Genomic DNA, 18,870 nt, shown 5'->3' with positions numbered 1-18,870 from the left:
TCTCTCTGGATGTTGTTGTATTGCAATTTCCAGCAACTCTAGCCAGCATAGCCAAGGATGGGAAATATTGTAGTCCAAGAGCCTCTAGAGACCACACAGTTCCCACTGAGATGTAGATCCATATGAGCATTTTAATTATTCCTGCATTCAGAGATCCCTTTCCCCTCAGAGGACCTTTTCATCAGTCGCCCCAAGATTGGGGAATGACCAGCCGGAAAAGCTTTGACAATTAAATCGGCTGTTGGAACTTAACTCAATTAAAGACTTACTTCATCCAACAGGCCTACACAGTCAATTGTTAACTATGAATTTTAAACTCATGTACTGTGTTTATTGTATTTTCTGAGTTTTGGAATATATTCATTTCATAGAAATATGATTTAATATATGTATTTTACATAATGTTTCATGAAATGTTTTAACTATAATGTGCCCCATCTCAAGCCATGAAAAGAGGCAGGTAAGAAATCAAATGATGTTGTTGTTGATTTGGCCTTGCAGTACTAGGCCTTTTCCTTATGTAAATATAACTGACATATGCAGGCTATGATGGAAATATGCTCCTCGCCTCCTCTGTTGTAGCCAATTATTGAAAATGACTTTAAAGCAATCCCTATTTATTTATTTATTTATTTGCCCCATTTATACCCTGCCTTTCTCACCCCAAAGGGGACTCAAGGCGGCTTACACATGGCACAATTCAGTCAGTTTTTGATCTCTGTACAAGTACAGCAAGAGGAGTTTAAAAGTTGATAATAATTAAGGTATATAGTCATGTATAAGTCAACCTCATGTATAAGTCAAGGGTAGGTTTGGACCAAGACCAATATTATGGATTTTGATATGACCCATGGATAAATTAGGGATTTTATTTATTTATTTATTTATTGTGTCAGAAGCAAATTAAGAATACAGTTATAATGTATAAAAAAACACAAAGAAGTTAAAAACTTGGCATTGTGCTAAATTTCCTTTGACCAGAAGCTGGCTACTGCCTCTGGTGTTCCTGTAAGAAGGTCCTCCATTGTGCATGTGGCAGGGCTCAGACTGCATTGAAGTAAGTGGTCTGTGGTTTGCTCTTCTCCACTCACATGTCATGGACTCCACTTTATAGGCCCATTTTTAAGATTGGCTCTGCATCTCATGGTGTCAGACTCAGTCTGTCCAGCGACTTTTAAATCACCCAGTCTTCTGTGTGCCCAGGAGGGAGTTTCTCATCTGGTATCAGCCATGTATTGAGGTTCTGGGTTTTTACCTGCCACTTTTGAACTCTCACTTGCTGAGGTGTTCCTGTAAGTATTTTAAAAAGCTGTTTCTCCAGCAGGGTTGGGTGTAGACATCCTGTGATAATGTGGCATGTCTCATTAAGAGCCACATCCATTGTTTTAACATGGTGATATGTATTCCATACTGGGCATACATAGCAGCAGAGTAGCAAAGCGCAAGGGCAGATGTCTTCACTATATCAGGTTGTGATCTTCAGGTTGTGCCAGTCAGCTTTCATATATTATTTCTAGCATCCACTTTTTGCTTGATATTCAAGCAGTGTTTCTTGTAAATCAGAACACGGTCCAGAGTAACTCTCAGGTATTTTGATGTGCTGTAATGCTCCAATGCAATTCCTTCCCAGGTCATCCTCAGAGCTCAAGATGCTTGTCTGTTCTTAAGATGAAAAGCACACGTCTGCATTTTAGATGGATTAGGAATCAGCTGTTTTTCCCTGTAATAGGCAGTAAGAGCACCTAAAGCTTCGGAGAGCTTCTGTTCAACCATTTCAAAACTCCCTGCTTAAGCAATGATGACACGATCATCAGCATAGATTACATTCTCTGCCCCTTGGGCAGTGGCAGATAGGGATTATTCCATGGAGAGAAAAAGCACAAATCTCACCTCAGGGCCAGCTTTCCCTGACAGCCACCCCAGCCATTTCCCTACCCTGGCATTCAAAAAAAAGACAGACGTGGCACCACGGTGGAGATTGTAGAGGGGATCAGTGCTTCCTTTAGGTTCTCCTGGAGTGGATTAAGCTCTTGCTTTTCACCATTCTATTTAGAAAAGGAGGTGGTTCAGTTTTTGATAAGAGTTATGGTCCAGTACTTACACTGACCCATTGATAAATTTACCCAGGTTTGGAGGGTTGGTTTTTTTAAAACTAATATTTCTAGATATATACATAGAATCATAGAGTCATAGAATCATAGAGTTGGAAGAGACCTCATGGGCCATCCAGTCCAACCCCCTGCCAAGAAGCAGGAAAATTTCATTCAAGGTACCCCCGACAGATGGCCATCCAGCCTCTGCTTAAAAGCCTTCAAAGAAGAACTATATATGGTAAGTAATAGATGTATAAGTAACTTTTAGACTACCAGTGTTCATTTAAAATTAACTTGCCCTTTGTCTTTATCTGCATACATGTAACTGATAGCTTTTGAATGTTGGAGATCCCTTTACTTTCAACATAAATGCTATTTTGGTAGCAGAACCTTTTTCTGCTTGCCGATTTCAGAGATCTGCAAGCAGAGCAATTTGCCAGAAGTAATGTTTTGCCAGCTAAGATTGTTGGCGTGAGATTTTAAAAACAGACTAGAGTTATGCAGCAGCCAGTGAGCACCAGATTCAAGTCCAATAACACAGCCTCAATAATGACACAAAATCCAGTGTAAAGTAGTTCTGTGTAATGACCAACACTCCTAATCTGGTGGAAGGGCTTTGGGTTCACCACAGCTTCAGCTGGCCTTATGGTCATCTTGGCCAGTTTTTGAGGTTCACACTTTTGAGGTTCACATAGATAGTAATTTCCCCTGACATTTAATGTTTGGAACATAACTGGGAGATAGGCTAAGATCCAAATACCACCTCACACTGCAACAATCTGTTTCCATCAAATGAAAACCTTTTCCCTTTTTACTCATTAAGAAGCTTTCTTAAAAAGGAAAGGAAAGCTTCCCTTGTCCCAGTGAACTGGGAACTCTAGTCAGTCATAATGTTTTGACGCCTCAATCATTTACAAAAAGGGTTGGCCACACTAAATAAACAGATAAAAATAGCTCAATGTCTCTCCTGAGGGGGCTGTGTGGGAAAAGGTGCAATGGAATTATGGAAACAGTTGCACAGTTGTTTGGACTCTTGTCAGTCTTTATTAAATAGATACTGATTTTGATGATGGCAGGAGAAGAAGCCTTAAAGGTAGTGGGGGAAAAATTTTTCAGGCTCTTTCTTTTATTGATTTTTTTTTTATTTTACCATGTGTACTGAAATATGTTGAAAATAGGGCTCTCAATTGGCTGGGGTAGGGGTTAGGGTGAGGAGTGAAACAAAAAAAAACCACCCAGACCTGTTTCTGTCTCTTTAATAAAGGTGTAAACCATAAAAATCAGCCAATTAAGCTTTCTGTACTCAAATGTAATCACTTGCCAATCTCTGTAGATCAGACTACCATGAACGGCACAGCTACAGTGGCTGGATGAAAAACTGACAACCTCAGCCAAGAGTTGGCAATTTATCTTCGACTCCACCATTCCTAAAGTAAAGCTGAGACAACAGAAAAGATAGGGATATCTGGCCGAAGCAATGCAGTACAGTGGTGGGAAATATTCCCCCTTCCATCCCACCCCGCTCATTTTATCTTTCATTTGTCAATATTGCCCTCCAACTGATAGAGTCTTCACTCCCCTGCTTCCTTTTTTTCCTTCCTCCCCAGTCCACCCACCCACCCATATGCAGAAAAGAGATTTTGCCCTCTGAACTGAGGCAATGATCCATTCCCTGTGATTAAATTAGCGTAAGTAATAAGATATCATAGAACTGATTGATTTCCCCAGCAATGGTTATTAACCAGCTCAATTTGGAGGCAAGCAGGGCCATTATTCTAAACATTGATTTGAGAACAGGGCTGCAGGAGAGCTTTCAAATGCCATGAAGAGTCAGAACATAAACCTCTACAGAAGCCGCAAGCAAAAAAATGGCTTTGCCATTGCTGTAGGGACTTCCTTTAAAAAGAATATTTTCTGATATGTTTCCATCTTTCAATAATTGTAAGGACACGGAACACAGGGAACAACACGAAAAGGAAAAGCAAATAAAAAATGAACTAACAACAACACACTTACAACAAAAGGTACATCTGCACTGTAGAGTTAATGCAGTTTGACACCATGTTATCTGCCATGGCTCAATGCTTTGGAATTCTGGGATTTGTAGTTTGATGAGGCATCATCACTCTGGCACAGAAGGCTAAAGACTTTGTAAAACACCAACTCCCATGATTCTGTAGTGCTTAACAGTTAATGTAGTGTCAGACTACAGTAATTCTACAGTGTAGATGTACCCAAAGTCAATAGAAAGCATAAATCAATATGGAACATGAATTTTACTCTAGGTGTCTTTGCAGTTGTTGCATACTATTTTTTCCCCTTTCTGTGTATAGTATTCAGAGAGCTAGCTGCATTGGTCTGTTTTATCACAAAGAGACATAAAAAATTTGGCAACACCTTTGAGACTAACTGGGAAGAAAAAAAATCTAGCATAAGCTTTCACTAAGTGGACTATATCCGTGAAAGCTTATGTTAGAAAATTCTTCTTCCCAGTTAATCTCAAAGGTGGTACTGGATTTCTTTATACAAATATTATGAATCAGTCATATTCCTGGAAAACACTCCAATAGAAGGCCAAATATCAATCCACACTCTATCGTTTATTACCAGGCTTCAGCATAGGGAGAGGTAGTGAAAGCATTATGTGTTGCAGAGGCAGAGTGAGCTTTGATATCAGCATATTGCTTCAGCAATTCCAAAACATGTTTGGGAATGAGCTCTGTTTGCCAAAATACATTCTGTGAGGGTATCACACGCAAACATACAGGTTGAGAGGATGATGGGAGTGGGGGGGGGGGGGACCAAACGAAACCAGAACTGTTCAGCCATTATTTATCCTGGCCTAGCAAAACATGAATTACTTTCTACATCAATCCATCGTTCAGAACAGGGGTGTCAAACTCATTTTCACTGAGGGCCACATCAGCCTTATGGTTGCCTTCAAAGAGCCATTTGTAATTGTAAGACTATAAATGTAACTATGTCATCCTGGCATTGAAAGCCTCATGGACCACATAAAATGACTTGGTGGACTAGATTCGGCCCATGGGCCTTTCGTTTGACATGTGTGGTTTAGAAATATTGGTAGGTGATTGTTTTGAAAATGTTTTTACTGACATCCCATTATATACAATAGAGTGGCAAAATGGTGTGCCTTAAATAAAATAACAAAATCAAAGTTTGTTTTTTGGATTTTTAAGCTGTGAATAGTTGTGTCTATGGATACAGAATCCATAGGCATAGGGGGCCGACCGTACTAATGTCTAACTTCTCATTCCAGAAAAAATGGAATAAAATGCAATATAAAATGGCAGATCTGTTTTCAACTAAAATAGATTTCAGGGTTTTTTAAAAAACATTGTTACATATGTTAAAAAGAAATAAAATGTAAATGTAAACAAGAAAATAGATATTTCTCATATTTCACATTTAAAAATATAATTGCATAAAATGCCACGCTGGGCCCTTTTATGCTACACAGTAGTAGCATTATGAGTTCACAATAACTATAACTACCATAGTTGTAGTTTTGGTGATGCATTAAGGCTCTCTGGTTAGATTTCTAAATGTCATTCCCTGAACTGCAAATCCCAGGCTGCCGTAGCATGCTTCCATGGCAAATAAAGTGGTATCATAGTCTTATAACTGTGTAGAGCCAAGAGGAATTACTGTAATTTTACCTAAGACTTATGTAGTTTATAGTTATCTGCCAATGAGAAAATAAGCCTACATGTAATGAAATACCATCCCATAATCCATTTCTAAAAGAGAGAATCTGAGTACCTGAAAAAAAGAGAGGGAAGGTTTGGAAGAAACAGCTATAAGTTCAAATAATAAGAAACTCTAATACATTTCCCAAGCTGTACATTTGTACCTCCATCAGCTGTCGCCCCTTTCCTCTCTAATATCATTCTCCTTTTGTTTCCCCTCCCTATTCCAGAAATCTAAATTAAATGCATTATGCTTTAAAGAATCTTTGAAAGTGTGTGTATGCCTATGGGACTTTTTCAAGTCACTTATTTGTCTGAATGCCATTGATTTTCCCCCTAATTGATATTCACTATGCTAATTTCCCTCACAAATCTCACACACTATTGATCAAAAAGTAATAAACTCTCCAGCAAACAAAACAAGCATTATTGCAATGTTGGGAAAACATCATTTAATATCAATACCATATTTACAATTATCTTTAACCCAAATTTCACCCGTGATGCAATGCATATTCCAAACCAAAGTAACAATCATAAATGTTCCATGCAGTGAGCTTTGAAAATATATAGTACTGGATTATTTGACAGCATTTACAAAGAGGAAGTCTGACTTAAGATAAATGCAAGCCATCCTTTATGAAATGTAGGCCATACTCTTGTGGACCAATATTACATTATACTATTATAAACTCATATTTGGGGTGCCCCCTTTGAAGCTTTATAATGAAAACTTGAAGGACAGAGGCCCAATCAAGACAATATACGTAGAGGACTATGGAATCAAAGGGTTTCTAGATGGTTTCTGAGGTGTATGGCTCTTGGTGATTTTTATTTCCATTTATGTATTCAATTGTGCATTGGAGAAATGATTCAAGCAGTAGATACAGTCACTTCAAGCACCCTTATCTGGGAAACATGGGGAGATGAAACAAGTGCTATAGTGGCTAAAATACCTCTGTGAGTTGGAAATGAAGAGTTGGAACGGGTCTATCTGTACCATAAATAGAGCCAGTGTAAAGCTTATTCTATGGCAGTCAAGATCAGCAGAATTGGTCAGGGCTTGTTACCTCTAGGTTCACAAGATGGTTCTAAGGACCATTTATTTGATAGACTGCTGTGAATGTGAAGCCTTGTCTCTGCCTTCTCCTCTCCTCTGCTTTAGTTCCCTATGTTTAGGTTTTCCCAATAGTATAGATTCCTCCATTTGTATTAGTTTTTGGGTGGAGCATAATATCCCCCTAGAGAACAGCCTTAATTGGTTTAGTCTTTTTGCCTGCATAAAAGCCCTTTTGTTAGACTCCTCCTTTTTCAGCAATAGAGCTATAGAGACTACAGACCTGGTTTGTGTCTGGAAATCCTGGGCCCAGCAATTCAAAACAGGCATCCTTAGCACTAAACACTGCATTCACCATTAGTCCCAGAGACAATAGAAACCTTTTGACCAGCTCAGGCTTCACAAAAAAAGAAGACCAAGACAGCCCCTGGGCTCCGGCTTGTGAGCCATTGCTTCACACCAGAGACAGAGGTCTTTCAAAGACTCCAGAGAGATGCCTACATGAAAACTCTGAAGGAGTTTGATACCACCAGTACACTGACGACATTCAAATCTATCTCTTTTTCAAAAAATAAAAATCTAAGGAAAAAGTTCAGATTTTAAATCTTTATGTGATGTTAGTAACTGACTTGTGTACCATCCACACTGCAGAACTTTAACTTTAACACTTTAACTGCCCTGGCTCCATTCTGTGGAATCCCAAGATCTATAGTTTGTTGTGGCATCAGGGCTCTCTGTCAGAGAATGGTAAAAAAACTCAGATTGCAAATCCCATAATTTAATAGCATTGACTCATGGCAGTAAATGTGGTGTCAAACTGCTATAATTCTGCAGTGTGGATACAGCATGAGAAATGGTAAACAAATTAAAGCTAAGTATAGACAAGAAAGAAGAGTCTCAGTCAGAGACTTCTGAGCCCCATATAAAAATTCATCCTGTTTTATATGGGATTGCACTTCACTTGAAAACGTATTTGTCTATATTGAATGCTGCTCTCAACCTGGCACCTCAGGATTTGTTTGTAAGAAGATGTGGACAGGTAGGAAAAGATGAAGGTTTCCCCCTGACATTAAGTCTAGTCGTGTCTGACTCTGGGGGTTGGTGCTCATCTCCATTTCTAAGCCGAAGAACAGATATTGTTTGTAGACACCTCCAAAGTCATGTGGCCAGCATGACTGCATGGAGCACTGTTACCTTCCCGCCGGAGCTGTACCTATTGATCTACTCACATTTACATGTTTTCAAACTGCTAGGTTGGCAGAAGCTGGGGCTAACAGCAGGAGCTCACCCTGCTCCCCGATTCAAAACCAGCAGCTCAGTGGTTTAACCCACCAGGGGCAGGTACAAAGAATTAAATCCCCACCCATTAGGACTCTTATCCAGACTGGGATCCTCCACTCCTACTTTTGAATAAGGAAAAAAGTCTGCTTGAGACACATTAAAAGTGAACCTTTGGAAGTCATGGGGTGGGTGGGCTGGCAAATCCCAGAATTGAAATCCCCTATTCCTGAAAAATATCCTATCCCTTAAACTCACAGCAGTCTCCCAAAAGAGCACTAATTCACCAAGCCATTACATTTTATTCCTCTTGTCATTCCAGCCATTTTCAATAGACTGCACTGTATGAAATTTCATCCTCTTAAAATAAAATAAGTTTGTTTTAAGAAAGAATGAGAGTCAATCATTTATTCTTAACAAAATACAGAGCTGTCTGGCCATGAAAAAAAACCTCTCATTTTTAAACCATTGATCTCTCTACATATTATCTAAATAGTGTCTTCTGCAAAACATTGTAGAATCAAGACTACCTTAAAAGTTATGAATAACTGATTTGAATTTTCCGTCTTTTGCTTTCTAAATCACTTTAAGGCTCACCCACATAATTCCCCCAATTCAGCCTTATTCGCTTTGAAAAACCACTCAGCTAGAGAGAGAGAGAGGCAGAAAAAGAATTCCTCTCGCTACATGTCACCAAGAGTGATAAACACAGAAATCTGTACCGTGGGTGGATATGTGAAAGCAGAGCTATTGAGTGTGGCCTGCCATTCAACTCTGCACCTGGCAAAGAGTGAAAACAATCCTGGCCAGCCAACCAAAATAAAGGAAAGAACAGGAGTAGAATCAGCATTCTCCATACAACTCTTGCTATAGCTCTCTTAAAAGTATGAAAAAGCCCACGTACAGTTAGAAGCCAGGTTTCTGTCACTATCCAAAGCAGCCAACGTGTATGTGGGGGGGGGGGGGCTTCCTGGATGTATCTTTTCAAATAGGAACCATAATTACAAATGATGTCGACATAGGACAGTCCCCTTTAAATAGTAATTTAGGGTAGTGTTTCTCAGATGTCATGAAATCTCGCACCTCTTGCAGACTGTTACTACATTTACTGTACTGGCTCCTTCCTGTTCACCCATTCCTTACACACACTATTGCCATATCTTTGCACACAGTCCCATTTTCCATTATAGTCAAACCTCCATATCCACATGTTCTGCATTCACAGATTCAACCACCCACAGCTTGAAAATCCAAAAAGCAAAGCTTGATATATATGTTTGGCCATTTTACACAAAGGACACTATTTTACTCTGCCATTTATATTATGGGATTTGAGCATTCACAGATTTTGGTATATAGAGAGTGTCCTGGAACCAAACCCCGGCAGATGGCAATCATCCAATGTGCTATTTTTTCCACAGCCTGAAATAATTGGTCCCACAGAAAACGCACACACAATCTTCATTCCTTTTTTGCATGATTCAATAATGGTTCATGGTGCACTCTGGAAAACACTGAGCTTAAATTGTTTACAAAAGAATTACTAAAAAGACATGAAATTTATTTGTATGTCTTCACCCAATGGTGTTTCATACCATTCAGCCTCTAGCAAGTCTGAGTGGTAAAATAGGCTTCTGCAATAGCTAATTTACAAATGTTGTTAGATATGTTAATCTAGTTTTCCTAAAGATGGTGGGAACTGACCTAAATGTCCATCAGTCTTTGGGTTGACCTTGAGGGAACTGGGGCGGTGACGGCTGACGGAGTTCTAGCGTGGACTGGTCCATGGGATCACGAAGAATCTGAAATGATTGCGCGAATGAAGAAGAAGACAGTCTTTGGGAAGGAAGAAGTTTCATTTGTAATGCCAGAAGTGACTAGTGCATGGCTCCTAAAGAATATTGCATCTCATGGGACACCTCATCTTTATTGTACATTATATTTAGAACTGGTTGGGGCCAGTGTAGAATCTAAATTTTCCCACTCCTCACTGTCTATAGGAGTGATTCTCAACCTGGGGTCCCAAGATGTTTTTGCCTTCAACTCCCAGAAATCCTAACAGCTGGTAAACTGACTGGGATTTCTGGGAGTTGTAGGTCAAAAACATCTGGGGACCCCAGGTTGAGAACCACTGGTCTGTGGATTGTACCATCCAGAAAACCAATACCCAATGCTGGAGATACATTCCCAGATTCCTAAATATCTTGAAGAGAACACATCTCGCAAGACACACCTTTTTAAAAATAGTATTTACTGGACATCTCTAGAAGCATGGCTCTTTTTTTAAAAAAATGAAAAGGGGAGATTGCTTTGGACTCCAAGATCTATGAATCAGTCAGTGAGATCCATGTTGCTTACTGCGCACAGGAAAAAGAAGGATAAGTGATAGAGAAACATCTTGGATTTCAGGTACAATTAAAAACTATATCTACATCCTTTCAAAGTCTTTGCTCTGTCTCCTCCTGCCTTAAAGCTGAGTTAGACAACTTTTCTATACATTGCAGTTCAAGAGTTTGATGACAGTGTGAAGGAAGAGTGAAATTACACTCTCACCTTGTCCTAATTGGGAGTCATCCTTGAGTATTTATTTCTACTTTGTGTTTGGTTTTAGGTTCCTAATGACAAATGCAGGCATACTTCTGGCTCTGAATAAGACAATGCCAAAATATTGCTCTCTCTCCCCTAGTGTCAGAGTGCAATAATGCCTTGCAGCCTCAATCCTGAGCAGAGTGGACTCACTAGAACAGTGTGATTACGTTACCATTAATCTTCTCCAATAGGATTCAAACAAGATATAGATCCATGTGTTTGTTAACATTCTGGTTCTGCTAGCAAAGGTTTAAAAAATTCTAAGCATTAAAGACTTATTTTTGACAGCTTTGATAGGAATATAATTCTTCATTAATTTTCCTGTCAAAAGACATAATTACCATATTTTTCGCTTTATAAGACGCACTTTTTTCCCCTCCAAAATAGGGGGGGAAAGTCAGTGCGTCTTATAAATGCAATCTGCGTCCAGGAAGGGAGAATGGGGCGATCTGTGCCGTCCGCGTGTGCGCACAGCACAGATCGCCCCATTCTCCCTTCCTGCACGCAGATCGTCAGGATGGGCAATTTTCTTTCCCTACTAGAAGGCCTTCTAATATGTGATTCATAATCTGGGATGTATTTTGTGCAGAAACACTGGATATATGGTTTCCTGTGCAAATTTTACACAGAATAACTCTCCAATTTGCACTGGAAAAAGGTTTTTCCATACAGAAAATACATTTCTGTGCAGAAATATTATTTTTTGCAATGTGAATTTTGCACAGAATAAAGACCTCATCACATTGAGATCCACATACTAGATGATAGTGGGGGGATTTGCCATGTAGAATTGCAAATCCAGCGAACAGCATGGGGAACCCATCACCCCATGTCCTGCTTCGCCCCTTACCTATCCCATGGGGGGAAGTGTTGCTGTCTGGCTTCCCCCAGTTCTTCTCAATGAGAACATGGTAAGCCTCCCGTATTCTCATTACTCCCTCTTATGACACTTTCATCTGAGTTCAGGGACAGATCCCTCCCAGAAGTAGATGTACATTGTATGATAGGATCTGGTGGACTCTGTCCTGAACTGAGGTAGACATGTTGTAGGATGGGCAAATTTGCCTATGTGATGAGGTCATAAGTCCCAGACTACAAAGAAACTCATCAGTACACAATTCTTCTCATCAAAGTTTCTCAATGTTGAAAAAAAACCCTCAATTTTTGATAGTTTTTCAAATATTTTCAAATATTATTTCATTCACACCTGGGCTCTTAGGATTAATTCAGTGGGTATAACTTATAGTACATTCCATGGAACAAATGTATTTTTCTATCCAAATGGCTTGCACTGCGAGTTGTTTTATGTGCCCAGCACTTCCCAGCCTAACAAAAAAGTTAACTTCGGCATAGTTTAATAGCACCAAATGTTCTGAAATCTCAGCCTGAGTTACAAAGACTGCCTACTATTATTTTGTTCCTAGCGTACTAGGAAATGAAGTGTGTGGGTTTTGGATTCTAGGATCCAGACCATCTGCTAAACCTATTGGAGGGATTTTGTAAATTCTAATTTACTGTCGATTTAAAAATAGCCCCAACATTACCCTGTCATTTTCTGTAAATTATATACTATTTTCCTTGCCATTTTTAAATATTATAGCTCTTCTTCTCTGGTGCAATTTAGACTCCTTATCAAATGCACCGATACAGCCCCACACTTAGAAACAAACACTCCCCCCAGGCCCCATTGTGTGTTAATAGCTATTTAGCACCTAACACACTTGGAAGTTGGCTAAAGGGAAGGAGGAGCAGCGACTCTGTAAAAACCGAACATAAAGTGCTTGGAAATACTGGAATTTTGGCTGCAATCCTCCAACCGCTCGCTCTGGCATAGACCTATTGCAGTTAAAGAGGGTGCTCCAGGATAAGTGATTTCATGACTCTAGTTCCTATAGTGATACAAAAAGGCCACATTTAATCTAAACAAGGTTGTGGCAGAAGTTAATTGCTCAGATTCCCCTTATTAGTATACCAGCATTTGGCATCTGGCTGCTGCATTTTCTAAGCAAAGTACCATATAGCTGAAAAAAATAAATATGTATAATAATGACTCTGCACCAATTAATGTACTGCATTCTCTTTCTTTCTCCTTCTCTCTATGTCACTCTCTGTCTCTCTCACGCTCTTTCTGTGTGTCTATCTTTTTGTCTCCTAATACTAATACTACTACTAATAATAATAGTAATAATTGCAAAGGCTCTGACATAAACCAGTACAGATGGTTCCGGTGGTATAATTGGCACACTGGGTGCCATGCCAAAAGATCTCAGCTGGCATTTGGAAACAATAAACATTGACAAAATTATAATCTGTCAACTGCAAAAGGCCACCTTACTGGGATCTGCACGCATCATCCAAAAATACATTACACAGTCCTAAACACTTGGGAAGTTTTCGACTTGTGATTCTGTGATACGGAATCCAGCATATATATCTGGTTTGCTGTGTCATACTATGTCTTTGTGTCAATAATAATCTATATATATAAAAGGATAAAGTTGTTTGCACAGTGACTATAACAACAAAACTAAATGTCCCAGAAATACGAAACTTGGCAACACAACGCAAAAGCCTTGCCTCCTGGTTGTAACAACACAACCACACCACAAAACCATAATCCAGACCCATAAAACTCACAACAACGCATTGTGACTATAACAACACAACTAAACGCCCCAGAAATACAAAACTTGGCACACAACTAAACGCCCATTGATCTGGTTATATTTACCCTCCTTTCTGACCAGTGTGTTCTTATCAGTGAGCTCAGGATCGGAGCAGAGAAAGGGAACAGCATAGGAATAAAGGAAACAAGGAGAGCACCCACTCTATCTATCCATCCACTCATCTATCCATCCACTCACCCACTAATAATAAACACCTACACAAGCAAGAATCAGCTATGCACTGAGGCTACAAGGACATTCAGTGCTCATCCACCTCCCCAATCCCTACATTCACACTTGGCCTCCAAAAAACAATTACAATAATAACAATGACAACAACAACAATAAGAATCAACACCATCACAGGCAAGAAGCAGCCAGGCACTGAGGCTGAGAGGCCAGTCAGTGCTACACTGGGCCTCCAAAAAAACAGTACAGTAGCATCTAACTTATCCAACCTTCATGACTACAACAACAACAATAATAATAAACACCTACACAGGCAAAACAAACAAAAGGACTATTGTACCACAATAAAAATATAAACCGCACTCAGCAGAATCAGACATCACGATTAACAACAAACCAAAGACAACAGGGATCTCAAGCAATTATCAATCAACACAAAAATTGAAGAAGGTAACAGACTTCAAATACTACTACTAATGTGAGTATAAAGAAGGGTGGAGGTCACAGCATAAATACAACCTAATGTAGACTGACCAACACCATCAGACTAAGCCACAGCAACGCATGGCCGGGCACAGCTAGTAATAATAATACAGTAGAGTCTCACTTATCCAACATAAACGGGCCGGCAGAATGTTGGATAAGTGAATATCTTGGATAATAAGGAGGGATTAAGGAAAAGCCTATTACACATCAAATTAGGTTATGATTTTACAAATTAAGCACCAAAACGTCATGTTATATAACAAATTTGACAGAAAATGTAGTTCAATGCGCAGTAATGCTATGTAGTAATTACTGTATTTATGAATTTAGCACCAAAATATCATGATGTATTGAAGACATTGACTACAAAAATGCGTTGGATAATCCAGAACGTTGGATACGTGAGTGTTGGATAAGTGAGACTCTACTGTAATAATTTTTCTTATACCCCACCACCTTTTCCCCAAAGGGACTCGGGGTGGCTTACATATGGGACAAAATGCCCACAAAATATAAATACAAAACATCCATTAAAGCAAAACACAACTAAAATAAGAACAAAGTAAAATATAACAATCCAGATAAAAGCTCAATTAAAATAAAACATAACAATATGAAACAGCAGCGTTGGGACTCAATCGAAACCATGATCAACAAAAAACAATAGCCATTAGTACATGACCAGGCTATAAAAGGGCCGGCCGTGGGATAGTGCAAGCAACATTGGTATTGGATGAAGTGCAGAGAACAAAATATTATCAGGGAACCTGGGGACTGGGTATTTATTACTAGGGACTACGCATTCTCAAATGCTAGCTGAAACATCCAGGTTCTCAAATCCCTATGAAAGAAGGGCAGTGTAGGGCCTTGCCTACACTGGGAGGATGTTCCCAGTGGGAACACCCTCTGGGAATTTCCCTTGGGAGGGTGTTCCAAAGTTGGGGGGCCACCACCAAGAAGGCCCTCTCCCTCCTCCCCACCGACCATGCTTCTGAAGGTGGTGGGGGCAAAAGAAGGGCCTCCCCCCAGATCTTAGAGCCCACACCGGTACATAGGGGAGATGCGGTCCTGAAGATAGGCAGGATCCAAACCATTTAAGGCTTTGTAGGTCATAACTTAAACTTTGAATTGGGACCGGAAACTTATTGGCAGCCAGTGGAGCTGCTTTAATAAGGGCATCATGCAAAGTCCACATTGGTTAGCAGGGAAAAATAAAAATGAAGCCACTATTATTCAAGCAATCAAAAGTAAGATTTGTGGTTTTAGTGGTCACATCCTCATGAAATCAAGTCCTGTAATTAAAATGGGATCTGCATATGGGTAGTACTTAAGAAAAACGGGCTGCCTTTCTCATTTTTTTTGTCAACAGCCATCTAAAAGAACATATACCTTTAGTCAGTGTTCTGTCTCCCTAGAGTTTGACTTGCATTGTCCCATAGTTGTAGGAAATAGCACCCTTTTTGCGTTTCTTCCAAGGTTGCTACAGACTCAGCAACACCCTGATAGTTAACTATCAACAGAGGTTTGTAGCCAGCCTGCAAAGCCTTTGCTGTTGTCGGCTTGCAAAAGTATCTTTTTGATCTTGAGGTCCGCCCTTTTTTCCTGGGGATAAAATCTCCATTTTGAAAAGCCTTTTTGCCTTCTGCAAAATAGAGAAAAGAACTCAGATGTGCTTGTGTGGTCAAGCCAGGCCAGCTCACACAAGCCATCGTAAGTACTAACCTCTTACCTTTAAACTAGTTCTGAGTTTAGATAGGAAAATACCTGCTCTTTCTAAAATAGCAACTCAGCACTAAGGCAGAGAATATCCCAGAATTTCTCTGCCATTGGAAGAAGCTCTAACTGCTTCGTCTCCAAGCTAGCTTTGAGTTTAGACAAGGAAAGACCTGCTCTTTCTGATATAGCAACTCAGGGTTAGGGTAAAGAGCATCCCAGGATCTATCCACCTTAGGAAGAATTTATCCCCCCGCAGCCAAAGGGAAAGGTAAAAAGAAACATCTGCATGATTTTATAAGTTGACTGTTTGTATTTGTAACCTCAACAAATTGTGCCAAGCCTGTGAAGAACTTTGAGAAAATAAAAATCTTGTTTGATGTTCAATCTGGAGTGGTCTTAGTTGCTGGGACTCCTGAGCTTCAAGATAAGGCCCCCGCAGTCCACCCAGCAAAGAAAGGAGCACATCTTAATTTCAACCAAAGGGTGCCTGGGTGTGACGGCACAGTCAGCTTCCTGATCTTAAAATCTACATAGCTTCATGTTTATGAAAGTAGGGTCACAACTGTGTTCAGAAATTTCTCCAAAGTGTAGATTTCAACCTTAATTGATTTTTAAGATCTTCTCCCTTACCAACTATTTTCAACATGAATTGCAAATAGATGCACCGTATTTCATTGCATAGTAGTCACTATAGCTACTGTGATAGTGATGGGACACAAATAAAACCTTCTTCTGAAGATCTAGAAAGTAGGGAAGGGTCATAAAAGGAGATTGGTCTTTTGGGTCATTTCAGAATAGAAACCCCTGAGACAGCATTCTAGCTAGTCAGAATTGACTTCCTTCAAAATGTCATCTTTTCTGGTTGAGAACGATACAAGTATGATTTTTCATATGCACACATGAGAAAAAAAACACAAATATGTCTCCTTCATTTTCTCCCATAGAGGCTCAACACTGGCAATGTTGCTTTTTAAGTCCTTGCAATGGACCGTACCACATTTAGTCAAGATCTTTGAGATAGTAACATAATACACTTCCAATTCATTGCAATTTCCATTCTTGCTGCTGTAAGCAGGATGACAATCAAATATTTATAATGAAGTGATTTATTGGGTCCTTGAAACACAGACAAAAGCAACAGCACTTCATAGCAGAGGACCTTGGGTCCCATATTGGGAGAAAGGCAGAACAGAAAATAAAATTAAATAAATACATATGGATAGAGATGCAAACAAAATTCCCCTTTATTTATGCACCAGTCTGTCAAGTGTACTTATGCAGCTTTTCCCTGTTCATTACTAGTCTGCAGAAAATTTGTGGATATACTGTATTAAAAAAATTATCCATAGTTATTAGAAGAGCAAGCCACACTGAAGAACAAGCCACTGGCCTCTTTCTGTAAAAGCTAGGTAGGATTTGACTTAGTCAATATTTTGACTGGACATAACACCAGTACTACCCAGTATAGCTAGAAAACATCATGCCTGAAAACCTCAAGAGCTGCTGCTCATCAGAGTTAACAATACTAGATTAGAAGGAGTAATGGTCTGACTCAGTACAAAGCAACTCTCAAAATGTTCTCAAAATAATAGCCAAAATCAAAGCACACTTATGTGACTTTATGTGCACTTAGCTATGCAGCAGAAGTTCTAAAGGAATCCTATTTGTAAATTGCAAAGAAGTGTAGTAGGGCACTGGCAAGAGTGTTCCAAGGCATATCGGTACTTCCTAGTCAATGTTGCAATACACAACAAGAAGAATGTCAGTTGTTCCCATTGTGCATTAGTCAGCTTTCTGGCTCCTCTACATAGTAATGGAACTTCACCCCTTCTGTGGATACAGACATTACAGAACTTCCAAATTCTAACTCCCACAGATGTAAGTCCCTAACAGGATTTGGTCTATTATTTTCTTAGCTAGTTTGAATTTTGAAAACAAATACATGTGAAGATGTTATGCTCATTTTCCAGCTGCATCATGCCTCGTGCCCTTTTCTTCTGAACTCTCTTGCCCTACTGTGCTCTGACTCCATCTAAGCAAACATCACATTGGGTCTATTTATTGGGCGATCAAGAACTAATGCCTTCTGGCTGCATAGTGATCCAGCTTCTATAGACACAGAAGAGTCTATAGCTGCCTGAATATTTTCCAACCACTAATAACACAAATAAAAATGTCAGTATATTTTAAAGTCTCCTAATAATAAATCATAAAGGCTTATATTGAAGTCTAAAATGTATTTTATTTATATTATGACATATACCTGCTCATGTAAGAACTGGTAAGACTGAAAAGAAAAGACATTAGTCATGTGGATAATTTTTCATGGAATCCTACCCTTCTAAACACACAGATGATTTCAGATAGATAGATATTACATGGGTAAAGTGATCCAAAGGCAGTGATGCAAACAAAAAAGTCATAATAATAATAATTCATTTCTTTCCTTCTTCTCCTCGTAGCTCAAGGCAGGGCACAACATAGCTACAAACACATCGTCATATTATTAAAAATACACATATTAAAACCTCTTTCTATGAAGTACATATATATTAAAATATGCAAAACAAAGATTAAAATATAAGAAACACAAGACATGGATTTAAAAAACACAAAACATGGATTTAAAGTCATAGTTAAAATTGACTGGGTAGGCCTGCCAGAAGAGATAGGTTGTCAATTATGTTTCAAATAACAACAGCTCATTGGAACTCATTTGGCATGTCATTCCACAATCTTGGGGTAGCCAATGAGATGGTCCTCTGGGTGATGGTCACCAGTTGGGTTCTGGCTGGTTGGAATAGCACCCCCACCCTGAAGAGGACCTAAGTGTCTGGGATGGATCCTGTAGGTAACCTGGACCCAAACCATGTAGGGCTTTAAAGATCAAAACCAACACTTGGTACTTTTCTCAAAAACTAAATGGCAGCCAGTGGAGCAACTTTAATATGGGTGTAATATGTTCACTCCTATATGTTCCTGTAACTTGTCTGGCTGCACACCTCAATTTTCAAAAACTGGAAACCAAAAAAAAATTGGTGACAAATGTAATACACAGAAGCAAAAGGTGCAACCTATTACAGTTG

The sequence above is a fragment of the Anolis carolinensis genome, chromosome 4 (assembly GCF_035594765.1).
Source record: "Anolis carolinensis isolate JA03-04 chromosome 4, rAnoCar3.1.pri, whole genome shotgun sequence".
NCBI lineage: Eukaryota > Metazoa > Chordata > Lepidosauria > Squamata > Dactyloidae > Anolis > Anolis carolinensis.
The sequence above is the reverse complement of the archived record's forward strand: the minus strand, read 5'-3'. Positions refer to the sequence as shown.